This window comes from Cryptomeria japonica, chromosome 3, assembly GCF_030272615.1.
Source record: "Cryptomeria japonica chromosome 3, Sugi_1.0, whole genome shotgun sequence".
In the NCBI taxonomy this organism is placed as follows: domain Eukaryota; kingdom Viridiplantae; phylum Streptophyta; class Pinopsida; order Cupressales; family Cupressaceae; genus Cryptomeria; species Cryptomeria japonica.
In genome coordinates this window covers 723,260,324-723,271,337 of record NC_081407.1, presented here as the reverse complement: position 1 = coordinate 723,271,337, position 11,014 = coordinate 723,260,324, and positions in this window count along the sequence as shown.

Here is an 11,014-nt window from a genome sequence, read left to right as displayed (position 1 = left end):
TTACTGTAATGGTCTGAATTTGGAAATCAGGGTTTCAATGATAAAACCTCAAGAAATCCCAAATTGACCATTATATTAGGAAAGAGGGGTGAACCTAATAGATCTAGCCTGAATCCTACTAAGGAAGGGGTGAGAATTCTAATTAGATCTATTGAGACATGGACCAGCTAGGACTTGAACCTAGGACCTTCCATACGCTGGTGGAGTGATCTACCACTGAGCTACTAGCCCCTCTTGGACCAATCCATTTTCAGTTCGGGCATGGCTTATTTCCAACACCAACACCTCCCTTAAGCCACACCTCTCATGTGCTTGGGAGTCCTAGCCTGGGCCTGGATCTGATACCATCTTAAGACATGGACCAGCTAGGACTCAAACCTAGGACCTTCCATATGCTGTTGGAGTGCTCTACCACTAAGCTACTAGCCCCTCTTGGACCAGTCCATCGTCGGTCTGGGCGTGGCTTATATTCAACACCAACAAGATCCACCTAGAGTTGGGGTTTGACTTCCTCTTTCCTAGAGGTTGAATTGGATTATTGAAATTAGGGTAAAATAGGTGATATTTGTAGTGATCTAAAAGAAACAATAAGCTACAGATGTCCCAAAATGCCACCAAACTAGGTCTGGGCAGAATAAGATGTCTAGAATACATTCTCAAAAGTTTGACCTAATTTTTTGAGACTAGGTAGTATCAATTAGCCCTAGTCCTCTGGATTTTTCTTTGTCAAAATTTGAACCTATTCATCTCTATGAACTCTATCGATCCTCCCGAGTACAACTCTGCACTTTTTTCTTGCACATAGAAAGAAAGGAAAATATGTTGGGGATAGGGGTTTGTCTAAGTCAAACCCCAATTTAGGAATTAACCTTGAATGAACTAACGCAAATACTAAAATAAATGTTGAATAGGTATACCTTAGATCTACAATTTTTGATGATGATGCAATTCTCTTTGAATATAATCACAAATATTGTATGTAATGGCATGACAAACACATTAACATGAAAAACCCTAATCACACACATGCTTGCACAAGAATGATGTAATTTTGCTCCACAAATGCTTGAAGGATGAATATGTAGCCTTGAAGATCTCTAAAAATGCTTGATTATGAATAATTCATGAATGCATGAATACTCTCCTTTATGCTCTTTTATTGCTTAGATAAAAATAGGTTGATAAAATGTCCTTGTATAGGGTTCCCTAGGTAATTTACGAATTAGGCGGACCTCCAACGGTCATGTGTAGCCATGAGGATCCATTTTTGGCAAGGAGATATAACACCTACCCCAATTCAAATTTGGGCCCCATTGAAAGGGACCATTGCATTTTAGGGTGCCATGGTCTAGACTAGGGAATTCCTTTGCAAACAGGGCCAAGATAAGGTGTTGTGGGGAGGGTACCTCACTATGGGACCCACCAATGGGTTTTCATGGCCTCAAAGCTGGAGAATGGGGTCAAATCAAACCTAGAGAGGGGATGAGAGTAGGACATTCTAAAGTGGGAGCCCAAACATGAGGTGTAAATTAGACCGATGACAATTTAGGATGCTACAATTACAAAGGAAATGGACAAGAAAAAGGTAACACAGCCATTTGTCATATGTCAAGCACGTTAACTGAAAGTGGCATATCTTATCAAAGAATAAATTCAATTTCTTGAAAGAGTTTGCAAACAACACAATTGGAACAAAGATGATTTAATGCAAGATGATCCTTCTGATATTGTTAGCTTCCTACAAACTATTAAATCAATAGAACTTCTTTCTCAAATTTACACATGAAAATAATTTATAATTTATATAAAAGTGGTAGTTGAGTAATAGTAGATAGCCAACTTGATTGATTTAATAGTATAAATGTGTTCTTGCTTATATAGAGAAAAAGTGAACTTAGCTTATGCATAATAGGTGAAGTTAACCATAGTTTCTCTACCATGTTAGATGAAAGTTAATTACAGCTAATTTAGCATGATAAATGGAATATAATTCAACTTAAACTAGTTAAGTGACAATCAAGTGCATAAGGCATAGGTATATATGATTAAATGACACAAACTAAATAAGCATACTTAATAAAATAGAGTAATAAATAAATAATAATAGCCTAGTGAAATAATGTGGAAACCTAGCCTAGTGTTCACATTATAATTCCATCCCTTAAGTGAAAATTAGGGAGAGAAAGTTGAAAATAAATTATGCAAATCCTCAAATATGGGTCTCAACAACAAGTCCTAATAATACATGTGCAACAATAAAACCTAGCAAAGAAGGAGAGGATTAAATCCCTTTAAGAAAAGAAGAAGAGGAAAAAAGGACATGGAATTCTCCATAAAACAAGTGAAAAATATGTGATTTTTGTATGCTTTGAAAATGTGATTGCATAAAATAGTGGTTAATTGATGAAGGTTAACTTGTAAAAAATACTAAAGAATTTACTCTTGAATTCAATTATATTAATTCCCTTAATAAATGAAAGCATATGAGTGTCAAAATTATGTCCATTACAAAATATGATATGCAAGAGGCAATATAAAAGAATTTGTTACTAACTCAATCTTCACTAAATTTGGTGATAAATAGACCCTCAAATAAATTTATAAAATAATTTACCAAAATAAGAACTAAGAGAAGGGAATAGATCACTAACAAGAGGATTATTATTTAGACTCACCAATGGAATCAATCATCTAGGATCGCTTTCAAAACCAAAAGATGCCTTCTAAAAGGGAGCAATAGTAGAAAAATAATGTTTGGTTATGGGAACAATATATTAGATGGATTTTGGACACAAATGTACATATGATGCCTTGCTTATAAATTCAAGGTTGAGATTTAGGATTAGCTAGGATCACGACGTGTGTCTTAATCCTATGCAATGAGACTAGTGATAAGATAGGATAAGATCACATAACACCTAGGACTTCTACAAATACTCCTAACTCCCTAAGTAAACTTAGCATGTGAAATGTGTGAAAATAACCTATCTAGGAACAAGTTTGATAATGTGCCTTACTCACACTACAAAGGGGTAAACTAGATAGGAAAATACCCCATCCACACTAACGACCCCCCTTGAGAGAAAACTAGGGAGAATGTAAAAAAATATAAATGATGCAAAAATAAATATTATTATTATTATGCTTGTGAGTCCTGACTATTATGCCATTTTAGGTACCCATTTACAATTTTAATGCAATCTCTCACAAATAAAGAAAAGGAGAAAACCTAGTGGGACAAAAATCCTCTCCACAAGAGAGAAAATATGCAAACAAATATGAACAAGTTATTGATGGATTTCTCAAGACCCCCCAAGGATGAAATCCATCAAAAGTATACAATCAATTACCCCTACATAAGAGGTAAAGAGAGATATTATGAATCCTTCCATAATCTTTAATTGTAGGAAGTTAAAGTTATGGAACAACTTCCTACACTAATATTGAGAGGAGGGTAATGCAAAAAAAAATAGATCTTTACGAGGGTTACATAAATTAGAAAACCCTTTCGAGTGAAAAATCCCACACCCCAAAGGCCACCCAATATATTATTCAAAAATCAACAACATACAATATACTTGCAAAGCAAGCTTCTCACAGGAGTATCACCAACTACAGATCCAAAGGTAACTTAATATCTATAACAATCTAATATGAGGGATACCTGACCTAGCACAAGGATGCCTAGCAATCCAAAACTAGCAAGAGTAATAGAATCTATGCAACATGATATACCTACATTCTAATGCTAATATAAAAATGTCATGATATTGTAGAATATGAGACAATGATCAAAATTAGCAGCATAGACTAATATTAATTTGATCAAACAAGATTTGGCTAAAGCATATTTTTAAGTCATTTGTTGACATATAGATATAGGGTGATAATCTATCCTTCTCTGTTCCTCCATGTTCAACACTATCTAAAAATACAAAAAGCACATTGTGTTGGCATTTGCATGAAGATTGTTGTAATGATATGTTATGTTGTCATTGATGTCAATTGAATCGGTAATGGTATTTATGATATTGCTAATATTGTTGTTATTATTGGTATTGGCTTGTAACCGGCAGGAAGAGCTTTGAGGAAGATGTTGTAAACCGGTATCCTAGTTTGTGAGTTGAACCGGTAAACTGGTATATAAGGTTAAACCCTTTTCTATGCAATGTAACCGGTAAACCCTACTAGTTGTTTTTCTATTAAACCCTAACCGATCAAGTTTGTTGGTTTAAGATCTAATGATGAGCGGTAATGATGGCGACACATGTGATCATTGAATGAGGATAAGTTCATATTGTTTTTGGCACATTGTCTATTTGTTTGATTGTTTAGGAAATGAGCAAAGTGGATTGCATTTAATGCATAGTGCGTGATGAGTTACAAAGTCTGATGAAGCGGTGATCATGGAGCGATTGGAATTTTCTTGAAGAATGTGAAAATATTGTTATGATTTCTAACAGTCAAGATTGAACCAACTTGTTTGTAATCTCTAGCAAAGTGTTGGCAAAGTGTTGGCTGAAAACCAGTTGAATGTGTGGTTGCCTAACCGGAGAATGGATCTGCAGTTTGTGTAGAAGCATATTGAAGCTTAAAAGGATTTGATCAAGCAAATGTAGTGTTATTCAGACAAATCAAGAAAACCTGTTATTTTTTAACAATTACAGCAGAATTGAAATCCCCTAACCGGGTAAGCTCTAACAAGCTTGGTTACTTATTAAATCCTCTAAAAAGGTGGTCCATTAGCTTGGATTCTTAAACCCTCTATCGAGGTTACTCCTAACAGGGTTATTTTCTTTTTCATCAAGGCATTTTGTAAATCCCTTAATCGGGTGATTCCTAGCAGAATCAATTCTTAACAAGACTTAATGTAAAATCTTTAACATGCTTGGCTCCTAATAGGGCAAACTTTAGAAGAGTTCATATAGCTATCCTTGTGATTCTCATCTCACTATGGTTTTTACGTATTTGGGTTTTCCACATATAAACATTTGTGTCACGTGGTGAATGTTTTTGTGGTTATGATCTTATTTGTTGATTTGATTAATTTCTAATAAGGCATGATAACTAGAAGCATTGAGAGATTGAATATGTTGAGATATGATTAAGCATTTGGATGTTTACAAGATTAAATTTGTTTACTATTAAGTTGTTATAACAGTTAACCGGTTGATGTTGAGTATTGATCTTGATAAGTGAAAGTTTACTTTGTGAGTTTGAATTTGAGATTAGGAAGTTAAAGAATTTATTAAATATAATGTTACAAAACCAATTGCAAAAACTAGATATGGATTTTACAAAACCAAATTCGAAAGAATCACATTCATATCTATTATAGAAAAAAAGTTATGCTATACAAAGTGAGTATCACTCTTTAAAAATGTTATTTTTTGAAAAAAAACTAGTTTTCGAGGGAGATAGAAAAACGGAAGCAAATTGATTCCAAAAATTATCAAAAAAATATTTTTAGAATCTACATACAAAATGACACAAATCACTAGTTCACATCATCTACAAATTCCTTTCGGTTTAGAAGTAATAGGTCTCTAAATCTAAATTTTTTTTCTGAAAATGAATATTGCAGTGTCAAAGTTGGCAAAAAAGTGTAACCCACTATTGTGGGTTCACCCAAAATCAAAATTTTGGAGTCCAAGTAACGTCAAAATCTTAGAATCGAACCTTCCATTATTGTCAAAAGAAGTCAAAAACCTTTTCAACATCCTGTTATGCCCTACATATCTAGCCCCATCATTTTTCATTTCACGAAAATGCAAGTCCCTTCTTTTGTCCTTTTCTGTTAGTTTTTCCCCTTTGGATTTTTGGCTTTTGTTTTCCTCACTTCAGAAACCCAGGTTCCCGAGGTGGGTCTTTTCTTGTCCTGTTTCTTGCTTCAGAAACCCAAGTTCTCGGTTTACTGAGTTTGTTTTTGCCTTTGATTGTTTATTTTGCCCTAGAGGTTCGGTTTTCTGAAGTTCTGGGTCATTTGTTGTTTCTTTATTCAGAAGTTCGGGTTCCCGAACTCTCAAGTTCGCTTGGTGTCAGTTTGGAACATTACTTCGGAACTTCAGGTTCCCGGACTCCTGAAGTGTTTGTTCATCTTTTGGTTTTCGCCCCAGAAGTTCGGATTCCTGATCTCCTAGGTTGTTCTTCTTGTCTGTTCTTCGGAAACCTGGGTTCTCGGGGTTCCGAGTTCGTTGCTCATGTCCCATTTCGGAAATTTGAGTTCCCAAGTTTCTGAAATGGGGGTCATTTGTTTGTTTGCACTACTTCAGAAACTCGGGCTCCCAAGTTCTCGAAGTGGTGGTTTTGTGTTTTTTTTGGTCTTTGTTTGAAGCACTACGAAAACTCAGGTTCTCAAGTTCCCGGATTTCTTTCTCTTTTGTTCAGTTCGGAACCCCATAGTCCCGAGATCCCGAACTTTCCTTCCCGAGGACTCCCCGAAGTCTCGCGTTTCCTGTTGAGTCCTTCCCCGGAACTTCAGAACCCCAAAGTCCCGGGTTTGTTTCTTGTCCGTTGTTGGACCACTTCAGAAACCCGGGTTCCCAAGTTCTTGAAGTGGTCCCTTTTGTGTTGTTGGTGAGTTCGGTGTTTCGAGTTGTCGGGATTCCGAATTTGTTAATTTTTTATAGTCGTCAAAGCTCGAGCTTCCTTTGTTGTTTTTTCTGTTTTCTCACCTTGGGATCCCGAAGTCCCAAAGTGAGTTGTTTTTGTAGTGTTGTTTCTTTAAGTAGTTTTTTTATGCTTGTTTGATTGGTTTCGCAGGTTTGGCTATCTTTCATGGAATCTTCCCGAAAGATAAAGGATCTTGAAAATTGTCGATCACGATGAAGTACCAATATCAAGGGTGAACATATGCCTCAAAGCTAGAAGATGCAATTCAATGGGTGATAGACACAGAGATTAGGCATATTGAGCTCGAAGATATTGAAAAGAAAATTTTGAATAAATCTAAGTTCCAGATTTCATATGTTGTTGATCATCCTACTAAGAATTTTGCATGTCACTAATACTGGGACTTCAACTACTGCTCCAGAATGTACCTTGATTATTGAGAAAGTTTTGCATGATTACGAAGTGTTGGTTCATGGAGAACCATTTTTGTAATGGTCACCCAGTCACAGTTTCGTAGTAGTTAACTGGAGTTCAAGGCAGATGCTTGCAAGTTTTGCATGATTACGAAATGTTGGTTCATGGAGCACCATTTTCATAATGGTCACCCAGTCATAGTTTTGTAGTAGTTAACTGGAGTTCAAGGTAGAGACTTGCAAGTTTTGCATGATTACGAAATGTTGGTTCATGGAGCACCGTTTTCGTAATGGTCACCCAATCACAGTTTTGTAGTAGTTAACTGGAGTTCAAGGAAGAGACTTGCATGTTTTGCATGATTACGAAGTGTTGGTTCATGGAGCACCGTTTTCGTAATGGTCACCTAGACACAGTTTTGTAGTAGTTAATTGGAGTTCAAGGTAGAGACTTGCATGTTTTGCATGATTACAAAGTGTTGGTTCATGGAGCATTGTTTTTGTAATGCTCACCCAGTCCTAGTTTTGTAGTAGTTAACTGGAGTCCAAGGCAAATACTTGCATGTCAACTGTGACTCCTTTCTTTTTTAAAGCTTAATTTAGATAGGTTTATTTCCTAAAAAATAGGATAACAAACTCTATAAATTGGAGATTTTGATTCATTGTTAAGGGTCCACAAATTGATGATTTGAGGCCCACTTAGAGATTTTAAATTATTTTATGCAGATTGTTATGAATTAGAATATTTTTGTGATACATTATTTAAACTTAATACAAGAAGCAGGTTATAGATTGTCTGATCTATGCGTATGTGCTATGAATTTGTTCTTTGTAGTTTGGTAATGTCTATTGTTTGAAACCAGCAACTTGTTCTGGTCTTATGTTTATTGCTTTATGAATCATATTGCGCACGTAAGTGGTGTATGAGAATTACTGGGATAGACGATATTGTGGTGATATTCTTTCCATGAATTTGTGAGGTTGTTGACTTTGTAGGTTTATTGGAGGTCCGTTATTGAATGTTGGTTTAAATAATATTGATGATTTTTGGATTGCAGGGTACTAGTTGAGTAGTTCATTAAGTTGTGAATGTATTAGTTTCATTGTAATTTTCTTGTTTCCTTGATCTATCCTTTGCATTTTATTTCAAAAGAGTTTTAAATCATAAAATACAAAAAAAGGTGAAGTTATTGGAAGTTATTGGGATTTGTTTAACCAGCAAGCCCCTTAATAGGTATAGCTGCATCAACCATTGAGTTGCCCATCACCCTCGAGACCCGACTATAGAGACCTCGGAGTAGTTAGTTTCTTGAAACTTATTGCTTTTCAGGAGAGGTGGTGAGTGGTCACATAAACTACCTGACTGTTGGTAAGTGTGTCAAAACACCCGTCAACACATCCCTTTTCATTTTCAATCACTATCAACTCAAACCCAAGCTCATCAGTCTCACTATGGGCACGATGTAATCATAATCTTCTTCCTTAAAGGTCTCGACTATGTTACAATCTCTTAAAAGTCACATCCTCAAGTTTCTAGTCTCAAAGATTCAAAAATCCCCAAAAAACAAAAACATAGGTTATATCATTTAGTTGCATCCAAAATCCAAACTCCAAAATCCAATACAAAAAAAATATTAGCATAATTCATGGTGCATATGGTTGAAACGCGTTCTTAGATCTCTAGAAGACAACAAAAAATGATGGAAGAGACACCATTGAAACAATCTCGATCACACTCAACACAATTAGGAAATATTATGCAACCATTCTTTAGTCCAGAAATAGGTTTGAACCCCCAACTTCAATTTGCCATGACTCAAGTAGGATTAAAACTTTATTTCCAAACGATCAAACCAAGAGAAAGAAATGTTCCCTTGAGAACACTGATCAATCTACCACCAAGTCTAGACCTAGACCCATCAACCCAAGGCTACATTCAACCAAGACCATTTTTTAGGAATTTAACCAGTTTTATTTCCAGACTTTAGTTACATTAGACCTGAATCATCCTTAAAGGTAAATGTGCAATCAGATACATCATCCGATTCAGAGTCCTCATAAGAGAGCCATTTCTCTTTAACTAAAGTGTCACAAAAATACATTGACAAAGTTATAAGCGATCCAAGAATTGTTGAAACTTTAGACTAGTTGATTTTCACAAATCCATTGTGATTTTTCAATTGACTCAAAGAAAAATTGGCATCAACACCTGAATACCAAGCCACATTATAACTTGAATCCAAACTTGGAATATGAGAATAGACACATCATGCCCAGCAAACAATTCAAACAAATCTCCCACAACAAACAAATCAATTCGTAGGACTTACAAAAGAAGACTTAGGGGAAAGACCTTACAAGAATTAATTGTCCAAATTCCCTGCAAGACATCATTCGAAAGGTTCAATAACCCAATATTTAGTACCACATCATCGATACAACAAATGGATCAATATCAGGTATCGATATCACAGGTAACAACTAGAACCTTGGCAAACACTATTCGACCCCCAACATCAAACGTTCCTCAAATAAGTCTACAACAACCCATTACCCAAGAAGTAGTCACATATACAACAAGAATGCCATACATACCACCCTTGAACAATAATATACAGTGGAATGCTTCCCTCACACATGCTATAAATGGGGGGGAAATGTCTAAGAATTTATGGAGTTAAGATCCAGATTTAACCCGACATTCTCAATAAAGTACCTACCAAACGCACACACATACAAAGCCAAATAAATTAATTAAAACACATGCATGCTATAAAAACTACTCCATTGCACTTCTATCAGCCAAGATATTGCACGCACAAGAAGCTATGGTGAATGAAGATTTAAAATATGATGAATGCAAAATAAGAATGCTAGAATGCAAAAAGTACGCTCCAATGCTAGATTGCCAGATTGCTAGATAGCTTATTAGGATCATAAAGATGAAAGAATCATCTTATATAAAGAAGACCTTAGAAAATGGAGGGATAGGATTAAGAGGTGAAAAGATAAATGGTTGGTTAGGATTAAAGGGTAGATATATAAAATGATAAGAGGGTAGTTAGGAAAAATAATAAAATAATGAAGGGGTAGGTAGAAGAAAATTAAAAGATAAATGACATGTGTCATAAAGTGAAAAAGCTAATGAATTAATTAAATAAATAAAGATTTATTTAATTAAAAGAGGAAGTGGACCAATTAAATAAATAAAATATTTACTTAATTTAGGGAAAAGATAATTTAAATAAATAAAAATATTTGTTTAAATAGAGAAAGGCTAGAAGACGATAAATTAATTAATTAAATAAATAAATAATTATTTAATTAATAGAAGACTTAGGATAAAATAATTAAATAAATATTGTTGGACAATTTTAGGTGTCTACATTTTTCCCCTCTTTGAGACAATGTAGCTTGTCACATTGGCTCAAAGAAAATGATCAACTGATACATGCCCCATGTTAGGACCCAGAGGCAACTGAGAGGGGGGGGGGGGGGGGAGGGTGAATCAGTTGTCTATTAATTTCAACCCAAATATAACTTTACCAAACTTAATGCATAATATCGGTAAACTAAATTTAATGTCGGTAGACAGTTTAACAGTTAATAACAATACCGATAAAGTTTAATGCATGAAACAAAAAGACAAATAACATCCACAACACATAACACAGATATTTGTACGTGGAAACCCTATAAGGGGAAAAACCACGGTGGGAAACCTTACCCACAATCAGATGATACTACTGCAAATAGTATGTGTGTACAAATGGGGTCTGCACATGCAGAAAGGCCAACTGCCTAGAGCTCACTGCTCAATCACAAAATGGGAGTCACACTGACTATAATTGGATGGTTAAATCTAATGATAATATACTGCTTAAAATGGCATCTTCATATACTAGATTCAGTACCGGTTAAGCTTTGATTGTCTTCTTCATACCTTCCTTGAATCTTCAAATGATGTCTGCGTGTATAGCTCTGCTTATATT